This window comes from Lichenostomus cassidix, unplaced genomic scaffold (genome assembly GCF_008360975.1).
Source record: "Lichenostomus cassidix isolate B80296 unplaced genomic scaffold, HeHo_3.0 HiC_scaffold_43, whole genome shotgun sequence".
Lineage (NCBI taxonomy): Eukaryota > Metazoa > Chordata > Aves > Passeriformes > Meliphagidae > Lichenostomus > Lichenostomus cassidix.
Window position 1 is genome coordinate 1,381,046 of NW_028147635.1, and position 22,002 is coordinate 1,403,047.

The window sequence follows — 22,002 nt, forward strand, 5'->3', positions numbered from 1 at the left end:
ACTTGTGCTATTCTAGGACAGGAATGATGCACTTGTGTCAGTGATGGGTTTGAGTTCAACAGTCAGGAATCACCTTGATAGGAAGAGCAGTAGAAGAGTGGCAGAAAGAAGAAAATTCTCCCTGGTGGGATTGGCTTCATGGCTGCCAAATTGGAGGCTGCTGTGAAATGCATTTGTGGCAGTGACTGTAATCATTGCAGTGTGTGCACTTGGTGTGTTATGAGTCCATGTTAGAGTTGTTGTGACACTTTGTGCTAAAAAATGGAGCACTGAGACTTGTCTGAAAAGAGACACAGTCTCAGTAAAAAGGGGGATTTGATAAATAACATAGAGAATAGGAACTATTTAGGCATGTTTTAAAAGGAATGCAAAGTATAGATCTGAGTAATGAACTTGAACAGGACTTAATTGAAAACAAGTGGTGATGCCTTTATGCCTAATACCTAAATCTATTCTAAAAGACTATTGTTGAAAGAATTGTTATGGAGGTTGTAGTTCATCTGTCAGTCAAAGGACCCATTGAAGGACTAAGGCCTGAACAGTCCTTTACTGAGGCCTGAGCAATACTGACCTCTTGACGAACCTTCCAGTCAATGGTTATATTTGTATCTGCTCATTAATGAAACATTATTACCAAAATGATCTATGTATCTGTGCATTGGTGAAACCTGTATTTACCTTTTTGTATTTAGAAGCCAGACAAAGCCCCATCTGTCTTTGTTGGGGCTGCACTATGAAAGAAATCTCCCTTGGTTCCTCCTTGAGCCCTGGCCAGGCTTTGGGAGAATCCAAGAGGAGAATGAATCCAGATGTTCCTGCACTAGAAGTGCTGTCAGTTTGTTTGTTCAGCACTCTCCAAGCTGGGCCCTCTCCCAGCGAGGTTGGAAGCCTCACCTGTGGCTGGACACAGCTGCAGGAATTGCCAGTGTCCAGAGTGGCTCTGCAGTCCTTGGCTGTGACAGCTTCCCCAGCTGATGTGTGGGGCTGGGTGATGGTAAAGTCTGAGGCTAACTGGTGATGGATCTTTCTAAATCCCTTCAGGCAATCTTTGGTAGTGCTGACTGGGTGCTTTGTCCATCTTATCCTTTTATGATTCTTTGCTAATGAATCTGTGCATTGCTGAGCTTCTCCTTTTGTAATTCTTTGCAGTTTTGTGTTATAATAAATTACACTGTTCCCTCAGTTGGTGTCTCTGTTGTTGGTACTGACACTGCCCACCAGCAAAACAGACACTGAGGGCCCCATAGAACCAAAGGGGCATTGTGACACTGCAGAGCCTCGTGTAACCCAGGGGACCATGGTGACATTGTGGGGCTTAAAGGAACCAAGGTGCCATTGTGACACTGTGGGGCCCCATGAAGATAAGGAGACCATTGTGACATTGCAAGGCCTCATGGAGCCAAGGGGCCATTGTGACATCATGGGGCCCTAACCAGCCAAGGGACACTGTGACACTGTGGAGAACCATGGAACCAAGGAGAGCATTGTGACATTTTGGGGCTTCGTGCAACCAAGGGTCCACTGTGATACTGCAGATCCAAGGAGACCTTTCTGGGGTCCTTCAGAGCCCCATAGAAACAAGGGCCATTGTGACACTGCAGGGCCTTCAGGAACCATGGAGACCATTTGGACACTTCAGGGCCTCGTGGAATTGAGGGGACATTGTGACACTCTGGGGGCCCATGGAATAAGGGAGATCATTGTGACACTCTGGGGCTCCATGGAACCATTCTGACACTGCCTGGACTTGTATAACCAAGGGTCCATTGTTTTCCCCTCCCTGGCACTGCCCAGTCCAGCCTCTCCCTACCTCTGCCCCAGCCCAGCAGAGCAGCCCAGTCCTATCTGGCCCTGCAGCAAGAATGGGAAACAATGGAGGTCAGGGACAGTGACTCTGTGTCTGGAATGCTCAGGAGATCCTCAGCTCTGGCATCTCCTGCAGCCCCAGGACAGCCCCACTGCCCAGGACAGCAGCAGAAAGTTTGCCCCGGGGCTCCTCAGGCAGCTCCTGCTGCCCCAGCTCTTGCCAGGACTCCTGTGCACACACACAAGGGCTCCTGCTCTTCTCCTGGCACATCCCAGCTGCCCACAGAGCCTTTCCCAGGGGATCACAGCTGTGCTGGCCTGAGCAGCCATTGCTGCAGCCCCTGCCCTGCTCCCCACAGCCCCACAGAGCTGGGGGTGCTGCTCTGCAGAGCACGGGGGCTGTGCTGCCCGGGGCCATGGGCTGCCTCTGCTGGGCTCTGCTGCTCCAGCTGGGACACACAGGCAGCTGATGGTGCTCCCTGCACTCAGCCCTCCCACACGAGCTCTGCTGGGGCCATGGAGGCTGCTCAGAGCTGCCTGCCTTGTTCCAGGCCTGCCAGATGGCCTTGGGGCTGCCCTGGATCCTCCTCTGGAAGTTCCCTGAGGCTCAGAGGAGGCACTGCCCACACTCCTTTCCCTGTCCCTGCTGTGTCCCCTGGGGCTGCAGAGCTCTCATGGGTCACAGCAGACATTCAGTCCTTTATCTCTGGGTGACTCTGATGCCTGGAACAGGCTACCTGAAACAGAGGCCAAAACAATTAGGTGTATAAAAAGCAGACAAATTTATTCAAGGCCTTCAAGGTACGTTCAGGCAACAAAGTCTCCCTCAGGGACTACACCCAAAATGGACACCAGGTCATGAGCTCTTCACCTTTTATGAGTTTTGCCTTATTAGCATATTGGTCCCTAATTCTCTAATCACACCTTCAGGCAATGACACTGACCACCCCAGGCCCTGCTCCCCCCTTTCCACCGTTGTTTAGATATTTTCTGGCCCTGGGGTAACAAATATGTCCTTGAATCTCTGTCCCAAAAGCTTTGTTTTGATTAAATGTGTTGGGAGCAGAGGTTTTCAGCATTCTGTAAGAGCACAGAACTACACCAAGTTACAGACATATGAAGAGAAAAAACCCCCAAAATTATTAAGGCATCATTGTGACCCCAGGGATATCCCAGACCATGTCACTTCATGCTCAGGATATGCAGTGGGGGGAAGAAGGAGGAAGGGGGACGTTTGGAAGGATGCCTTTTGTCTTCCCAAGTCACTGTTCTGTGGGATGGAGCCCTGCTCTCCTGGAGGTGCTGAACAGCTGCCCAGCCCTGGGAAGGGCTGAAGGAATTCCTTCTTTTGCTTTGCTCATGTGGTGCCTTTTGCTCTCCCTGTTAAAGTGCCTTGATTTTAACCCACTCCAGTTTTTACCCTCCAAACTCTCTTCCTGATCCCACTGGTGGGGAGTGACCGAGGGGCTGTGAGGTGCTGCCTGGGTTGAACCAAGACACCAATTGTCTGTGCTTTGCTTTGCAATATTTCAGAGCAAGTGTGTGTTTTATTCACCTCAAGGAGTGTAACAAAAATTTCCCAACAGCTTCTAAGAGATAGAAATGCCAAACATATTTAAAGGGTTTATGGATAACTTTGAAAACATGCATGACAATGAGCCTGGAAATCACAGATGTTTATTTACTCAATGCTTAATAGGTACTCAATTTACTTAAGCTTTTACTCAATGCTGAAGAGAGCTCCTGTGATTTTCTGTGAAAAAACATTCAGGGATCCCTTAGAGTGCTCTGTTCTTCCTAATTTGCTTCACTGGGTTCTTCTTCTACTTTTACATGTTTATAATTTGAAAATTATAAAATATATGTTGTCTTTTGGAGAGGTAAATCCAACTTGTTTTCCATTCTGACTTTCAAGAAATTTCAGTGTCAGAGTTTGTGAATGACAGTAAATTCACTTTCATTCAAATATCCTGAAGAATTAACTGTTAAATTAATACTGGAGGGTGTCACATGTAGCCTCATTCAGAGTCATCATTGGTAGATGGCAGACATTAAATCCTTATATTGAAAGATTTTAGGATCCCACTATTACATTTTAGAGGAATCTGTTCCAGAGTCATGGCAAAATTCTAACAGATGAAACACATCAAATATTATCCTTTGGATCTCCAAGCAGGATGGAATTGACTTCTCCACGCTGATGTGAAATGTTTCACAGTAGTTTACAGAACCAGAGAATCATGGAAGCCCAGAACGATTTGGCTTGGGAGGGACCTTGAAGCCCATCCAGTGCCACCCCCTGCCATGGGCAGGGACACCTTCCACTATCCCAGGCTGCTCCAAGCCCCAGTGTCCAACCTGGCCTTGGACACTTGCAGGGATCCAGGGGCAGCCACAGCTTCTCTGGGCACCCTGTGCCAGGGCCTCCCCACCCTCCCAGGGAACAAGTCCTTCCCAAGAGCCCAGCCAAGCCCTCCGAAATGGGAGTATTCACCATCACTTCCTCTTGCAATTTCCCAGTTTCAAATGGAGCTGTGTGAACGTTTCAGCCATTTTAGAAATTGTATTCCAACAGCTCATCTCTGGAGTTCTTTCCTTTGCCTCCTGAACCGAGGGAGTTCTCCTCTGTTTTATTCTGCATTCTAAAGGGGCAAATGATGGAATTCTCAACTATGGTGGAAGAAAACCTTTTCCCAATGAGCCCAGTATTTGCACACCAAAGTTCTTGACCCTAAACGTGGGCTTGCACATGTTCCATGTGCAAGAGCCTCTGCATTTTTCAGTGGGGCCTCTATCCTGATTTCAGAAAGGAATTCTCTGCTGAGTGTGCAATTATCAGTGTTAATAGACACCAGAAAATGATTTTTTGGATAGAAAAAGGATTTTTTTGAATAGTTTCCACAATCATTTCTACCTTGTAATTATTTACAAACAAATTTCAGCCTGCAGTGATGCCTTCTACAACTTTGCAGCTGTGCATGATGTGCAAACACAGTTTTTAAAGCTGTGGCACATGCACTGATTGCTTTTGCAGTCCCTGATGTGTCCCTGCGAGAGGCTGTGTGACAGCTCTGTCACCGCCCTCTTTGCACACTGCTGTCCCAGCCGGTTCCAGCCGGTTTGCAGCTGGTTCTGAGCCCCCCTAGCCCGCCGCTGTCCTGGGGCTGCTGGGGAGTGGCCCGTGGGGACAGCAGCGCCTTGCAGGCTCCTTTGTGACGTGTGGCTGCGTGTGCCCAGAGCCCATTGTGACACCTGGGGACACGGCGTGAGCAGGAGGCTATAAAAGGGCACCGAGAGCCCGGGGGTGCCACTGCCAGGAGAGAGAGCTCCTCTGTCAGGAGACAGCATCTCCCGCAGTAGCGAAGTGTCACAGTGTGACGGAGATGGCGACAAGCGAGAAGAGCACCGTGGGCGTCCAGCCCAAGAAGAAGTGGCTGCGATTCCCTGGGAGGCAGAAGGTGAGGGATGCGCTCGGGCTTGGGGCCAGGCTTGCGGGCACGGAGGGAGCTGCTGTGCCAGGGGGCCGTTTGCACCGCAGAGGGCCAGCTGGTCCTCATCCTTCTCCTGCTCCGTGCAGCTGTCCAACTGCGAGTCACGGGCAGCCCCGCAGGAAGCTGAGGAGCACCGTGACTCCTGTGCTGCCTCTGTGGCGCAGGCGGCAGCAGCAGAGAGCCGGGCAGCCCCGCACAGCCCCAGGGGCCGCGGCCAGGCTCTGCTGCGCTCGCTGCGGCGCGGCTCCCGTGCCATCCTGAGCGGGATGGCGGCTGTGATCCGGCGACGCGGCCAGCAGCCGGGGACACGGCGGCCCCCGCATCAGGGCACGGGGACAGGGACGGCAGCAGCAGCCCCCGCACTGGGGCCGGAGAGCCGGGCAGCTGCCCCGCACAGCCCCTGCTGCCACCCCAGCCCGGAGCCCGGCCAGCTGGAAGCTCTGGGTGGGCAGGGGGCAGGGGCAGCAGCAGGGGCTGTGCTGACAGAACCAGGGATTGATGAGAAGTCCTGCGTCATCCTGGGGGAAGACTGGGAAGTGGAGAGCCTCCAAGAGCTGTCCCAAGAGGAACAGCACATAGACCCAAGCTGGAGAAGTGAAGAAGAGAGGCCTCCTTTGAGGCCAAGAGAGGCCTGGGCAGAGCATGGGAAGCTTCAGCCGTGCACAGCCACAGGCCAAGGCCCAGCTCTGCCCAGCAGAGCCCCTCACAGCGGGGAACAGACCTCAACTCCAGACATGATTCAGGAGCTCTGCCCCCCCAGGCCCTCTCCCAGCCAGCTGGAAGGTCTTGGGCAGTGGGCTGGGTCAGCAGCGGGGACAGTCCTGGAGGAGCTACAGAGCGAGGACAGGGGCTGCTCCAGGGATCTCCAAGGTGGCAGTAGTGTGAAGGAAGGCATCCCAGTGACCTGTTCACATGACCCAAAACCACTGCAGCGTCGCAATGGCTCAGGACGCCTCCTAGAGCTTTCTTCCCCAAATGCAGATCAATCAGAGTCCAGTGGGGAAGAGAGCAGTGACCAGGAGTCGTCACAGGAGAACAAGAACAAAATCAGTGTCTACCATATATGGGTCAAGCCCTTCTACCCGGCGCTCATGTTTGACCCCTTTGAGCTGCTGGCAGAAGAGGCAGACGCTGACCTGCCCAGCTCACCTCGTGCCCAGGCAGCTCATGGGGACACCCAGCCAGAAGCTGCTGCTCTGGGCAGAGCTCCTGAGGATGAGGAGCACCACATGCATCCCACTGCCAAGGCACGAGAGGTGGCAAAGACAGCAGCTTCTGCTGCCTCTGTGGCGCAGGCGGCAGCAGCAGAGCCGGGCAGCCCCGCACAGCCCCAGGGGCCGCGGCCAGGCTCTGCTGCGCTCGCTGCGGCGCGGCTCCCGTGCCATCCTGAGCGGGATGGCGGCTGTGATCCGGCGACGCGGCCAGCAGCCGGGGACACGGCGGCCCCCGCATCAGGGCACGGGGACAGGGACGGCAGCAGCAGCCCCCGCACTGGGGCCGGAGAGCCGGGCAGCTGCCCCGCACAGCCCCTGCTGCCCCCGCAGCCCGGAGCCCGGCCAGCTGGAAGCTCTGGGTGGGCAGGGGGCAGGGGCAGCAGCGGGGGCTGCCCTGACTGAACCAGAGATTGCTGAGAAATCCTGTGTCATCCTGGAGGAAGACTGGCAAGGGGAACACGAATGACACCCAAGCTGGAGAAGTGGAGAAGAGAGGCCTCCTGTGAGGCCCTGCCAGGCCTGGGCAGAGCACAGGAGCCTTCATCCATGAACAGCCACAGGCCAAGGCCCAGCTCTGCCCAGCAGAGTCCCTCACAGCGGGGAAAAGGCCTCAACTCCATACCCAGTTATGCACCAGTGCCCCCAAGCCCCTTGCCCAGCCAGCTGGACGATCTCGGTGGGCAGGGGGCAGGGGCAGAAGCAGAGCCATGCCTGTCAGATACACCAACCACAGAGGGATCCAGCTCTGAGGAGCTCAGGTCTGTGTGCAGTTTGCCAGGGCTGTCCACAGAGTGGGCAGAGATCACACACCTGAGCTGGAGCACTGAGGAAGAGAGAGTCTCAGGGTCCCTTCCAGGTGAGGCATGGCCTGAAGATGCAGAGCTGAGCAGCAGGACTGGGAAAGAGAGTGGCTCAGGCTCCTTGCCATGTTGGTCATGGGCTGAAGACACAGCTGAGCTGGAGCAGTGAGGCAGAGAGTGGCTCAGGGTCTCTCCCATTAGAGGCCTGGGCTGAAGACAGAGACCTGAGTGGGAACGCTGACGAGGACAGTGGCTCTGTGTCCCTCCCAAGTGACTTGTGGCCAGAATGCAGCCACCCAGCCTGGAGGACTGAGGACGACAGACAGTGCCTCAGGGTCCCTCCTACGGGACATTCCAGATGGCACTTGGGGACAGCAATTCCTAGAGTGGCACAGTTTGTCCCAGGCATCCCTCACAGCTCTTGGCATGCGACTGGCAGGCTTGGGATGGAGAGGTTCCCTTCCCCAAAAAATCTTGTTCAAAGGCACCTTCACCACTCTGGCAAGGCCCCAGTCAAAGAACCTGCTTCTCTTCTTTGTGACATGGAGGTGACCAGGAAACAAGACATGCCAAAGCAAGTGCCAAAGCAAGTCAGGGTTCTGGTCTGAGTAACCAAACTCTGACACTGGCAATGACATTTTCAGTGACCTGGACAAGACCATTGAAGGCACCCTCAGTCATTCTGCAGACGCCACCAAGTTGGGTGGCAATGTCCATCTGCTGCAGGGCCAGGAGGCTCAAGACTGAGGTGCCATTGTACTTGCTACCTCAAGAATTTGAGGAGCAAAAGTAAGAGAATTTATTAGAATTAAATTCTGTAGGTTAAAATATGGCTAGATGTTAGTAGAGCTCTTTTCTAGAATTAAGGATAATTGGATAAAGACCCTCTCATGCCCTCTTTTCCTGTTTAATTAGGAAACAAAAAAATTAATAATTATTAATAAAAATTAATATTTAACTAGCTAGCTAACTAACTAAATTCATTAAAATTAAACCCTAATAATTAATTAATGAAATTAATTAATTAAACAAGGTAAAGAGTTCCGAAGATTTAAACTAGACGTTAGTTGGGAAAGAAAACTTCTAGGGAGCTCTTTTTTTATGATAGATAATATTTTTTAGCATTTGGCCTGGAATATGTTCCTCTGGAATATGTTCCTCAGGCAGTTGAGCTGTAGCTCTTGCTCACTTAGAACAGGTTCCATAAGATGCTTTCATTGAAATAAAATGATGGAATTGACAAATCAGAAGAGTTTGTTGTTTTCATGGTGCTGTAGACATTGATTTGGGGGAAACTGCTGAAGGCCGAAGCCTTTTGGTCTCTGGGGCGTTGCAGTGTGTGCTGTGTGGGGCAGAGGAGAAAGGCGCTGCCTGGGGCGGGAGGGATGCAGGGACACCAAGTGCTTGTGACTTGTGCCACAAGGCCTTGGTCTGATGCAAAAGCTCCTTTTCTTGCATCCACTTCTCCTCCTAGAGAGCTGCCCTGGTGCAGAGATCATTCTGTAGGATCTCTGCAGGGAGGAGAGCTCTCAGTCATGCCAAGGAGATTTTCCAGAACTCTCTGTTCTGCAGGCCAGCAGCTGCCAGGCTGTTTTGTGGAACTCGTTGTGAGGCACACGGGGATTTTCCTGCCAGGACATTGGATCCCACTGGCTGTGTCGGGTGCCTGCAGAGGTGCTGCAGCACTCAAATGCATTTGCAAATGCAGCTCTTGCAGCCTGGCTGAAAATCTCCTGAGACAAGGAGCCTGAGAGGACACGTGCTTGGCCACACACATTGTCCAGCTGAAAGCTCCAGGATGCCACAACGTGCCACACTGGACACTGCCTGGCACTGAGGTTGATAGCAAAGCAGATGCTTGCTTTGTCTTTGCAGTCTCTGGCTGCTGCTCCCTCCCAGGTGAGCAATTCCCAGGAGACAGATGTGTGCAGAGCTGCCTGTGCTCCCTGAGCAGGACTGGCAGGAGCTGCAGCACACGGGGTGGCAACCCAGCCTGGCGAGGCTGTGAATCTCTTGGTGCTCCCACAGAGGGGACTGCTGTGGGCTAAAAGGCTCCGTGTTTGCCAGGGAGTTCCAAAGGAAAAGGGAAGATCCTCCCGAGCTCAGGCCAAGGGCAGCTGCAGCCCACTGAGGTGGGTGCTGAGCACCTCACAGCTGCCATCCTTCATTCCTGTGAATTTCCCAGCCTGGTCCATATGCCCAGTTTCCTGTGGCCAACAGGAGCTCCTGTATTTATAATCTGAATGTCCTCCACGTCACCAGAGGTTTTGGAGATGAAGCAGAGCATCCTGTTCAGTCTCACCACTGCTCCTCCTTTTGAACTCCCTGCCTTGCCTGGAGCTCTTGCCTGAGGCATCCTTCCAATCAGCTGAGACAAACTGCACTGAAGCCAAGCACCAGCCAGGCTGCCTTTATTACTCTGGGCTTCAATTCCTCTGCTGATTTGGTGTCGTGGCAGTATCCTGACTCTGCTGGGCCTGGCTGGCAGCAACCTCTCTGCTCGGTTTCTCTGGAGCACTTGGTGTGGAAGGTGTAAGTCGTGTAAGGCAGGTGGCCAGTACACATTCCTGAACACAGGGGTGGAACAGAGAAGCAAATGAAGTGCCACAGAAGTGGCTCAAGCAGTTTAGATTGATGTCAATTATTCCTTTTTACATCATATCTCTGTAGTTTGCAGGGACAAACACAAAACCGGGGCTGAAATATCAAGAGTGAATTTATTTTCATCATTGCACCAAGCAGGGGATCCCTGAAGCAGCACCCAGGCAGAGGCAGATGGGGGAGGACATGAGAACATTCCCAAAGCTGCTCTCCCCTGTTTATCAGGGTTCTTCACGGCCATATTTTGCCCCTGAATGCTTGGATTTTTCCCACAGCAGGGCAGCAGTCTCCTTTCCTCTAGGTCTCTCTGCAGGTGAAAAAAACAGTTTGTTGACTCTTTGAAATAAAGTTTAATGATTTTTCAAGAAGAAACAGTCACTGAAAAAAGCAGGATATATGTTAAATACCTTTTTTTTTTTTGTGGTCGCCCAGTGTATACAAGGGAACTCCACAAAACCAGACCAGTGGCACCATACACACCTTTAGTTCAACAGACATTTCAGCTGGAGCACTGAAATGAGCTCTGGAATGCCCTCTCCTTCCTCATCTGACTTGATGAGGAAAAAATTCCTCATCTGACTTGATGAGGAAAAAATTCCCTCAGGAAGCAGACACGAGCTGCCCCAGTGCTGTGGATGCTGTCAGCCCCAGCCTGGGCTGAGGGAAGGTGGATGATGCTTTTGCCATGCATCTCCTCTCCTGCAGGAATTTTCATTTTTCCCAATCACACACCTTGATGAGGTTTCTCACCAGTTCTATATATCTGGGAGATCACCATGTTCCCAAAGAGCAGATAGTGGGTGTGTTTGGGAGGGAGCTGGGGGCTACCGGGGGATCCAGTGTTGCCATGGGGATCCAGGCACAGCCCAGACAATCCAGGGGCTTCCCAGCAAATCCTGGCACTGCCTGGATGATCCAGAGCTGCCCAGACGATCCAGAGCTGCCCGGACGATCCAGCCCTGCCCAGACGATCCAGCCCTGCCCAGACGATCCAGCCCTGCCCAGACGATCCAGAGCGGCCCAGACAATCCAGCCCTGCCCGGACGATCCAGAGCTGCCCTCACGACGTCATCCCGCCCCCGCAGCCCTCAGGGCAGGAGGATGAACGGAGGAGCCTGAGGAGAGGGCGGATGGCATGGCCGGAGGCCTTGCTTTCATTTGTCTTTGTTTCCTAACGTGCACACCTGTTTGCAGTGGGAATAAAGGACTTTTCCTCAGTGCACTCTGTCTGCCGGGATGTGCAGCAGTGACGTGGGGCTGGGCTGGCAGCAGGGGGGCACAGCCCGAGCTCCTGGCATTTCGGGCTCCCTGTGGCAGCAAGACACTGCACTAGAACTTATAAATCCATTGAATGAACACCTCAGTGACTCAGCACCACCACTTTGGGGTGAAGACAAGGCAGGGAATTGATCCCAGGGTGGCTGTGACCCTCCCCAGTTTGCATTCTATTGCAAGCTCAGAGAGCCCAGCCTGTGCAAAGCACTTTGGAACAGAAACAAGCACCTTCTGCCAGCGTCCTGCAGGAAGGCAGCAATGGCAACAGGAATCTGCCTGAAGCTCAAACTCCCTGAAATGCATGTGCTGTGGACTTTGAGTCCCCATGGGCAGCTGGTGATTTCCACCTAGGCTAACTCAGGCACAGGCAGAGAGGCGAAGGCACTGGAACTGGAGAACTGTCCTTTCTTAACACAATGCCTTCCTTTCGCAGGCCTTGCCTTGGGAAGCCTGTGCTCAGGGGTGCCTTGGAACAGGACTTTTCCTCTTTGGAACCCCTGGAAATCACCAGCAACACCATGGGCTGCATGGCCAATAAAGAGAAGAAGGATCTCTCCTCAAGTGTGCCCTAAAAGTGTCTGCAGGAGAATTCTTAGGAAAAGCTGCTGAGTACTCCTGGAGCTTTCTAAATATTTCCAAATCAAACTCACCCTGCAGTCAATGAGAGCAGAGATGTGCCCTGTGAGTATTAAACCCTGAAGAAAAGTGTTACTCTGTAATCTGTTTAATGTTCAGAGAAACAAATCCTGTTGTTCTCTCTTAACTGGGTGTTTCCTTCTAAAATACAAACTTGCTATGCTCATTTTGCTTTCAAGTACTGCTGTTACTGTGTCTATTAAGATAAAGTAGGTGCACTAAGAATAAAATATCAGAATAAAGGAGCTGAAGCCTTAGGCCTCAAGAGCTGACCAAGAGGGAACTTTCTAAGCAAACTAATGCTGCTAACATGGACCAAGCTATATCCAGCAGATAGAATCCTGGAATTCTAGAATATTTTCTGTTGGAAAAAGACCTCTGAACTCATCAAGCCCAACTGTTCACCCAGCACTGCCAGCCCAGCACTAAACCACATCCCTGAAGTGCCAAGGCCTGAACAAGAGGCCTGACTGAGGCCTGAACAACAGGCCTGAGCCAAAGGTGACCTCTCGATGAACCTTCCAACCTAAGGTTATCTTTGTATCCACTCATAAACGAAATATGCATGATCATTAGCATTGTGATAGATGTATCCACTAATTAGTGAATCATGTATTGACTTTTCTGTATTTAGAAGCTAAACAAGGCCATGAAATCCAACATCTGGCCTGGTTTGGGGGTGTATGGTCAAAGTCAACTCCCTTGGTTCCTCCTTGAGCCCTGGCCAGGCTTTGGGAGAATCCAAGAGGAGAATGAATCCAGATGTTCCTGCACTGGAAGTGCTGTCAGTTTGTTTGTTCTGCACTCTCCAAGCTGGGCTCTCTCCCAGCGAGGTTGGAAGCCTCACCTGTGGGTGGACACAGCTGCAGGAATTCCCAGTGTCCAGAGTGGCTCTGCAGTCCTTGGCTGTGACAGCTTCCCCAGCTGATGTGTGGGGCTGGGTGATGGTAAAGTCTGAGGCTAACTGGTGATGGATCTTTCTAAATCATTATAGGCAATCTTTGGTAGTGATGATTGGGTTCATTGCTGAGCTTCTCCTTTTGCAATTCTTTGCAAATGATTTTGTATATTGCTGAACTTATCCTTTTGTAATTCTTGGCAGTTTTGCATTTATATAAATTACACAATTCCTTCAGTTGCTGTCTGTGTCTTTGGTGCTTACCCTGACCACCGGCAAAACAGGATCCCCTCCTGCCCAAGTGATCCCTGAGAAGACAAAAACCATCACTCCAAATGTCACCCCTTCCTCCTTGTTCCTTCACTTTATACACTGAGCATGATGTCCTATGGTCTGGGATATCCCTGGGGTCAGTTGGGTCACCTGTCCCCCTGTGTCCCCTCCCAACCTCCCCCACACCCCCAGCCCCTCCCCAGCATGGCTGGACAAGGAGCAGGAAAGGCCTTGGCTCTGTGCAAGCTCAGCGAGAACAAAACCATCAGTGTGTGATCAACCCTGTGCTCAGCACAGCCCCAAAGCACAGCCCCAGGAAAGCCCTGGGAAGGAAATTCCCTCTGCCCCACCCAAAGCAGCACCCCATGGCCATCCAGCATCACCACAGCTCCACAGGCTCCTTTCTGACCGTGACAATCCCCATCCCAGCAGGGCAAAGGTTGTTGGCCATGGACCCAACCTCAGCAAAGTGTCTCCTGCAGGTTGTCCTGGCATTGGACAGTAGGAAGGGGGCTCTGTGCTGGTTGCCATAGCAACCTCTGTACCAATGATGCCCTATGGTGGTTGCCATGACACCCGAGCCCAGCAGTGTCTCAGGGCAAGTGTCCCTGGCATCAGTCCCTCCAAGGGGTTTCCATGGCAACTGCCATGACAGGTGACCCAGGTGTGGTGTCCCAGCGATGGTTGCCATGGAAACAGTCCCCAGCACTGACCCTTTCTGTCAGGCTGACCTGGCCTTTGGCCCTGGCACTGGGCTTTGCTGCTGGTTCCGCGGCGCCTGCCCAGCCAGCGCTGCACAGGGCAGGTGGCCATGGCACAAACCCCAGCCATGGATCCCCTGTGGCTCTGGGCAGTGACACCAGCCCTGAGCAATGGGCTGCTGCCGTGGGCTCAGTGAAGTGGCCATGGCAACAACCCCTTGCAATGGCCCAGTGCAGGTTGGCATGAGAATCCAGCATCACAGCTGGCCCAGGGCAGGGCTGCAGTGCCCTTCCCAGCAGCCTGTCTGCACACAAGCACTTCCAGGGCTCTCTGCATTTCCCTTGCCCTCACTCTTGGCTCACTCACACACCTCTCAACAAGCCCCTGGGTGCTTTGAGCTGCAATGAGTTCAAAGCTTGTCTGCCCTTCAGCACTTGGTCTAGTTCTGCCTCCACTGAACCCTGGATTAGGGTTTATTGTAGAACTTCTTATGTGTTTAAAACATTTCTTGCAGGGTTCTGCCTTGGGGAAGGGGAACCTCCTATGTGGCAGCTTGGGCTTGGCACACACTTAAGGAGGGTGTCTGTTTTCAGTGGGGAAACTTAGAAGCTTGAGATTGCTTCAAGAAATAAAAGAAGAAAACCCCTCTTTGCCTGAGTGCAGCCAGTTGTGCAAGCAAAGCAGCTCCCAGGTGAGTGAGGAGAGACAGGATTAGGTTGGGCATTGAGGACCAGGGTTGTCCCCACTCAGATGTCAAGGCACAGCTTCTCTGACCAGGGCAGACCTCCTTAGGGGAGACCCTGGATCAATGTCAGCCACAGAATGCTGGAATCACGTCTTCTCCAAAGGGAAAAATAAACCCTTTAAACTAGGAACACCGATATATTAGAAGCTCTTTGAAATATTTGTCCTTAACTATAGAAATAAACTTCCTACTGAACAGCATTAGACCAGAGGGAAATCAAGGCAGAGCCATGGTTTGTTAGGAGTCTGGATCAGCCCAAGGCTTTGTGTGCCAAGGCAGAGCCAGGCAGGACGCAGAGCTGTCAGGGAAGGAAGGGGCCAGCGAGGTGGGGCAGCTGGGGGATGATGACAGCCTGCAGGGACAGAGGCACAGGGCATGGACAGCGTAGGACAGCCTGGGCTGGAGAGGGCAGAGGGATGTGCAGAAGCTGCAAGGCCCTGACAGAGCCAACTTGTGCAGCACTTTGGCCATGGCTGCTGTCCCTGGCCCTGAGGCCAGCAGGTCACAAGTGACCCTTGCAGCCCTGGGGCCTCATGGCCTCCTTGTCCCTGCCCAGCAGCCTGGCAGGGGCCACCCCATGGTCCTGCCCTTGGCATTGCACATCCCCACATCCCAGTGCCCTGGGAAGAGCCCTGAGCAATGAGGGAGGGACAGGATCTGCCTTGCCAGGGGCTTGGGGTCAGGGCTTGGCCCTTTGGATTCCTGAAACACATCCAGGTTTGCTCAGCATCAGAGACACCTTTGCCTTGCTTGTCCCCTCTGCCATCACTGCCTGCAGTGTTCTTCTTTAACTGCAACCTGGGGACACTTTCTCAGTTGTGTCTGTTAGTGGAACTCATTAACACCACAAGATACTTCAGTGTTTCAATCTCACTTGGAGTTCTTGAGAAGTTTTTTGCACACACCCTGAGGGACTGAGTCTCGTGCAAACAGCACCAAAGCCCCACGAGGGTCATTCAAGTCCCTGTGCTGTTGCTGTGCTGCTGAGCTGGGCTGGGCTCCTGGCACAGAGGAGCTCCTGGCAAGCGGCAGCGCTGCAGAGAGACAGCTCTGCCCAGGAGCAGTTCCTGTGCACAGCCCAGCAGGGCTGGGGCACTGCCAGGCCATCTCAGGGACACCAGCAGGGCACACCCAGAGCTCACAGGTGCTCAGCATTGGCAGGGGCTGTGCCATGGCCCAGAGGGGGCTGTGTCATAGCCATGGGCACCTCTGGGGCTGTGTCAGAGAGCCATAGAGCAGCTGTGATGTCAGAAAGGAGCTGTGTGACATCACAGACTGCATTGTGTGAAGTCATGAAGCAGCAGTCATGGCATCATAGAGGGGACTGTGTGACATCACAGAGCAGGCTGTGATATCACAGTGTGGCTGCATGACATAGAGTGAGCTGTGATGTCACAGAGGGCTGTGAAATCACAGAGTAGGTTGAGACATCACAGAGATGACTGTGACATCATAGACTGGGCTGTGAAATCACAGGTTGGTTGTGTGACATCATAGAGCAGGCTGTGACACAGAGTGGGGTGTGACATCAAAAAGGGGGCTCTGCGGTTGCAAAGAAGACTCTGCCATCATGGAGGGTGGCTCTGTTGGACATCACAGAGCAGGATGTGACATCACAGTGTGGCTTTGTAACATCACAGAGTTGTCTGTGACATCTAAGAGCAGGCTGTGTGATGTCACAGAGAAGGCTGTGACATCACAGACAGGATTGTGACATCACAGCGTTGCTGGGTGACATCTCAGAGGGGTTGTGACATAACAGAGAAGGCTGTGACATCACAGGGTGGCTGTGTTACATCACTGGGTAGCTATATGACATCACTGGGGCACTCACTCTGCCCCAGCCCCCCTCACAGTTCCCCCAGACAAGTCCAACACTGCTCGTGCACAGCAGGGTCCCCTGTCCCCCCAGGTCCCCCCTGCCCCCCAGTGCCACAGCCTCCCCCAGAGGATGTTCCACGAGATCGACCCCAAGAGCCTGACATGGGGACAGGGGGGACAGGGCCCTGGGGGGTGGGACAGGGGGACAGGGACCTCCCAGCAGTGTCCCTGTGTCCCCCAGGACAAGAGCCTGGCCCAGGGCTCCTTCACCCTCTTATGAACGAGGGCTTGAGAGCACTTAAAAAATCCCCAGCAAGGGATCCGCAAAAACCAGATTTAATATTAAGCAACAGCACAACAAAGTTCCTTGGCAAGAGTCACTCTGCTCCTGACTGCACAGTTCAGGCACAGCAGGGGAAAAAAGCAACAATGAAACCAAGGAAATCCAGGCAATCGAGCCAGAAATTAATTGAGAACTGTCCTTGTCTGCGTGTGCCTCTGTGTGTGTGTGTGTGTGTGTCTGTGTGTGTTTAGGTGTGTTTAGGTGCATCTGACAAAAAGACAGTGAGGGAAAGATAAAAGGAATATGGCCTAAAAGATTAACAGCTCTCAGACTTGAGAGAACTTAAATTATACCTTATAATCCTATCTTAAAAATAATAACTTAGCAAAAGAAGAGCACTTTACGGTATTTAACCAAACTTATAACCGATGACCTAACAATTTAACAGAGGAATAGTACTTCACTTAGCTTATAGCTTATACTAAACTTGGAATTACAGTAATGCATTTCACAAAGCACTGTCACAGCTAACTATAACATGTTCAAGTTACCCAGATTTTGAGAAGAGAATGTCAGGAGAAGAGAGAGAGAGAGGGAGGGAGACATCCACAGTCCCAGCCTTGGATCCAGCTCCATCTCAGCTGCTGTGAGCTGCGGAGCTGTGAGACGTGTCAGTGTCACACCTGTGTCACAGCCTTTACCTGCTCTGCTCTCTTTCACAGGTGGGGTTTTCAGGGTGCCAGAGGCTTGGCAGCCACTTTGGGGCTGGACCAGAGGCTGCAGTGGCTGGGGTGGGGCAGTGACCAAATACCCCCCAAACCCAAGCAAATCACAGTATGAGGAGGAGAACTAAAACAAACCCTAATAAAATCACCTTGCACACCCCTCCCTCCTTCCCAGGCTCCCAACCTCCACCTGCAGTTCTTCCTCTGCTCTCTCTGCAATTGGAAATTTGCCACCAGCCACAAACTTTGCTTTTGCCTTATTCTGGGATCTCTTTCTAGAGAGGAAGAACTTTGTCCAGCAGAGATTTAGAGTGCAGCAGCCTTTGAGGCTCAGGGTGTTTCTCCTGCAGCTCCTTGTAGGTCTCCTCTTCTTCTGTCTCCTCCGGTGCCACAGAACTCTGTCAGCTGCAGCTTTGCAAACATCAGGTCAAGGTGTGGATGTTCCTGAACAATTTGCTCGAGGTCCTTGGGGGCTGCATCCAATGCATTCTTCTTGTCTTCCCCCTTTGCATGGAGCCAGTGGATCTGCTGGCCCCTGGGCAGGGCCTGGCAGAGCAGGTGGAACCTGGGTCCTGCTGCAGGAGCTGGGGGAGCTCCAGGACTCGCTCTGGCCGCTGGGGCAGCCACAACACAAGCCGTTCCCAGCCAGGAGCCGAGGGCTCCGTGTGGCTCTGCAGGACCTTGTCCCTGGGGCTCGTCTGGATCAGCACGGGCAGCTGGGCTGCACTTGGCTTCCTTTGTGTCCCTGCTTCCCCTGGGACAGCAGCTGCCCAGCGCCGAGGGGACAGCAATGGCACCGGGGCAGTTTGGGGTGAGGTTCAGTGTCTGTGCCTGGCATAAATCCCAAATCCTTCCCGAAGGAGCAGAGAGTGCTGACAGAGCACAGGATGCTCTGCTGAGCAGGGGATGGATCCAGGGTGGACAGCTCCGGACTGGTGCTGCCAGTGCCGCGCGGGGCGGGGCCGCTTTGGGGACCCCCCAGGGCAGAGCGCTTTGGGCTGCTTTGGGGCTCTGGGCACCTGCAAAACCGGCGCTGGGCACGGCAAGAGCGTGTGGGGGCAGCTGGGGCCCTACTGGTGGCACTGGTGGCGCTGGGAGTCCCCCCGGCTGTGGGCACGGAGCTCTGGGAAGGGAGGGAGAGAGGTGGTGGGAAAAACGAAAAGAGCGGGGTAAATGTGGGTAGAACCCCCCAAACCACCCCACTGTCCCGCTTCCATCCCCGCTCGTCCCATGGGCTGTGGGGGCTTCGGAGAATGGGGGAGGAGCAGGAGGAGGGAGGGAAGAGAGGGAAGAGAGGGAGGGAGGAGGAGCGGGAGAAGGGATTGGGGGAAGGAGGAGAAGGAGGTGGGATTAGGACAGAGAAGGAGGAGGAGAGACAGAGGGGGAGGAGCGGGAGGAAGTGGAGGGAAAAAGGACAAAGGAGGATCGGGCAGGAGCCACGCGGTCTGGGATTCCCTGAATTCGCAGCCCCCTTGGACCATCGCCGCCCCCATCCCGCAGGTGAGCGGGGAGCGGGAGCTCGCCCCAAATATCCGGGGGATCCCTGGGTTTGGGGTTTTTTGTGGGGGTGTTTGGAGTTTTCGGGACTCCAAAGCCGAGCGGCAAATGCCCCTTGGGGGGACATGGGGGGTTCCCCGGGAGGTGTTTTTGGGGGTCCCGGTGGCGGTGCCGGCAGAGCCCCGATGGGGGGCGGGGGGATGCGGGTCTCCCCGCGGTGGGGGTTGGGCTCTGCCCGGGCCCTCCAAGCTCTGCCCGGGGCCACGTGGTGACCGCGCCGGAGCGGGGCGGGATTGGGGACACACCGGTTTTGGGGACCTGCGGGAGCCTCGGCTTCTCTTCAGAACCCCAGGGAGAGGAGACCCCCAGAAGCCCGGAGCGGGGAGTCTGCGAGGGGGAATGCCTGGGATTGCTGGGACACCCGGCAGGGGAATCTGGGGGCTGGAGGGCCGGGATGGCCGGGAAAGGGGTTCAGAACTCCTGGGTCCTGCAAGTGGCTGCTCCCAGGATGAGCCCAGTTGCCCCCCTGGCCCCCAGTGGTTCCAGTTTCCTCATCACTGCCAGTATGAGCCCAGTCAGTCCCAGTCATTCCCTATTATGATGCAGTTTGCCCCTAGCATGGTCCTAGTTGCTCCCAGTTCCTCCCTCTTTTGCCCAGTGTGTCCCCAGTTCTCCCAGTTGCTGCTAGCATAGTCACAGTCACTCCCAGTACTATCCCAGGATGAGTCCAGTATGATGCCAGTCTCTCCCAGCAGGACCCCAGTCACTCCCACTTGCCCCCTGTTACCCCCCGTATGGTCACAGTTCCCCCGCAGCACATTCCCAGTTAGTCCCAGTATGGTCCCAGCCACCACCTGCATGGTCTCAGGCACTCCCAGTACATCCCAGTTGCCCTGAACATTCTCATAGTCATTCCCAGGCACTCCCAGTTACCTCAGCATGGTTCAGTTGCCCCCAGGGTTATCCCAGTCACTGCCAGTACATCCCAGTTGTCAGCAGCATGCACCTTGTCATTCCCAGTTGCTCCCAGTGTATCCCCAACTGGCTCCCAGCCTGGGCCTAGTAGCTCTCAGTAAACCCCAGTCAGGGTGTATTGACATCCACTATAATCCCAGTATGATCCCAGTCCCTCCCAGTATGATGGCAGTGGCCCCCAGTGTGATCCCAGTTGCTCCCTGTCAATGCCATCATGACCCCAGTAGCCTCCAGTGTGATCCCTGTGTCTCCCTGTCTCTCCCAGTATATCCCAGTTGCCCCCAGCATGCTTGCAGCCATTCCCACTTCCTCGCAGTTACTTGCAGCATGATTCCAGTTGCCCACAGCCACTCCCAGTCAATCCCAGTAAGATTCCAGTCATCCTGAGTGTGATCCCAGTGTCCCCCAGCATGGGGCCAGCTGCTTCCACTCTGATTCCAGTATGATCCCAGTTGCCCTCAGCATAGTTCCAAGTGTTCCCAGTTTCTGCCAGTATGATCCCACTTGCCCCCAAGTGGCCCCTAGTATTGTCCAAGTCCCTCTCATCTGGTTCCCAGTAATGCCCAGTGTGGTTCCAGACATTCTCTCTTGCTCCCAGTTGCCCCCAGCATGGTCCCAACTGTTCCCAGTGTGGTTCCAGTCAGCCCAGTATGGTTACAGACATTCTCAGTCTATCCCAGTGTCCCTCAGCATGCTCATAGTCACTCCCAGGCACTCCCAGCTGCCCCAGTAAGGTTCTAGTTCCCTCAGAATAATCTCATTCTTTCCCAGTTACTCCCAGTGACCTCCAGCATGGTTCAGGTTTCAGTCAGTTGCCCGAAGTGTTGTCCCAGTTGCTCCCAGTATGATCCCAGTGTCCCCAGTTGTGGTCTCATTCCCCCTCAGCCTAGTTCCAGTACCCTCCAGTTGATCCCAGTTGCTCTCATTGTGTCCCCAATTTCCTCCCAACATGGGCCCAGTAACCCCAGTCAGGTTATGCAAATGCCCCTCGGGGGCACATTGGGGAGTCCCCAGGAGGTGTTTTTGGGGGTTCCCATGGCGGTGCTGGCAGAGCCCCAGTGGGGGGCAGGGGGATGTGGGTATCCACCGTGGTGGGGTTGGGCACTGCCTGGGGCCACGTAGGGACCACACAGGACCTAGTGGGGGATGGGGGACACTGGCTTTGGGGACCCCTGTGAGAGCCATGGGAGGGGAGAATGGAGAGGGGCAATGGCAGAGCTGGGGGACCCCTGGCAGCCTGGTGAGAGAAACAGGGGAGAGGGGATCCTTGGGACCCCCAAAACGCTTGACTTCCCTAAATGGGACCCCAGAGAGTGGAGAATCCCAGAACCCCAAAGTGGGGAACTTGGGGATGGGGAACTCGTGGGATTCCCAGGACCTCCAGCAGTCGGGGGAGGGTGAGGACACTGGAGAGGGGGGACTCCCAGTCCATACAGAACCCCAGCAGCCCAGAGAGAGGGAATCCCAGAACCCCAAAGTGGAGAGACCAGAGAGGGGGAACTCCTGGGAGAGGCATTTTTGGGGCTGAATCTTGGTGTTCTGGAGATTTTTATGGATACCATATGTCCAGTGACTTCTAAAGATGGAATTGGACAGGGCGACGTTCAAACCCAACGTAGTCACCCCTTGTCCTCTAAACCAGGATTTCCCATTCCCAAACCTTGGCCAGATGGAGGAGGGGGCTGTGAGGAAGAGGAAGATGCCCAGGGACAGCCAGGCAGGTGAGGAGGAAGTCACTGCCCCTTTCCTGCTCTCTTCTCCTCCATCTCCCAACCCAGCATTGCCCCTGACTGCAGGACAACCCTGCTGCTGACTCTGTTCTGGTAGGGATGGATTGGGGGATCTCCTTCCCATTCCCTCTGGCATGGAGGCAAATCCCAAATCCTCTCCCTGTCCTTCCTTCCCTAGACAACGAGCTGAGGAGAGAGACCAGGGAGGACAAGTCCTTATGGCAGAACCTCATGAAAGAGGCCATTTTGAGCAGCTCCATGACCCAGGAATCCAACCAGGAGGAAAAGCTCCAGAGATGCTGCACAAGGAGGGGCTGCAAACCCAGCCCAGGGTGCTGTGAAGAGCAAAGACTCACCCTGTGCCAGGAAGTTGGCAAGAGCTTCAGCCGGAGTTCTGAGCTTGAGATTCCTGAGAAGCTTCATGAGACCGAGAAGCCCTACGAGTGTGGGGAATGTGGGAAGAGCTTCAGAAAGATCTCCAAGCTTATGGACCACCAGCGGATCCACACAGGGGAGAAGCCCTATGAATG

The 22,002-nt window shown here is 53.9% G+C and overlaps 1 long non-coding RNA gene across 1 annotated transcript in view; it reads left to right on the plus strand.

Moving 5' to 3' along the window:
- The window catches only part of LOC146421086 (uncharacterized), a 453,431-nt gene extending 431,749 nt beyond the window's left edge, over nucleotides 1-21,682 (plus strand). The window contains exon 3 of the long non-coding RNA XR_014848770.1: nucleotides 21,651-21,682. This is a non-coding gene — a long non-coding RNA (uncharacterized LOC146421086). The remainder of the gene's footprint in view (nucleotides 1-21,650) is intronic.
- Nucleotides 21,683-22,002: the final 320 nt, after the last annotated feature.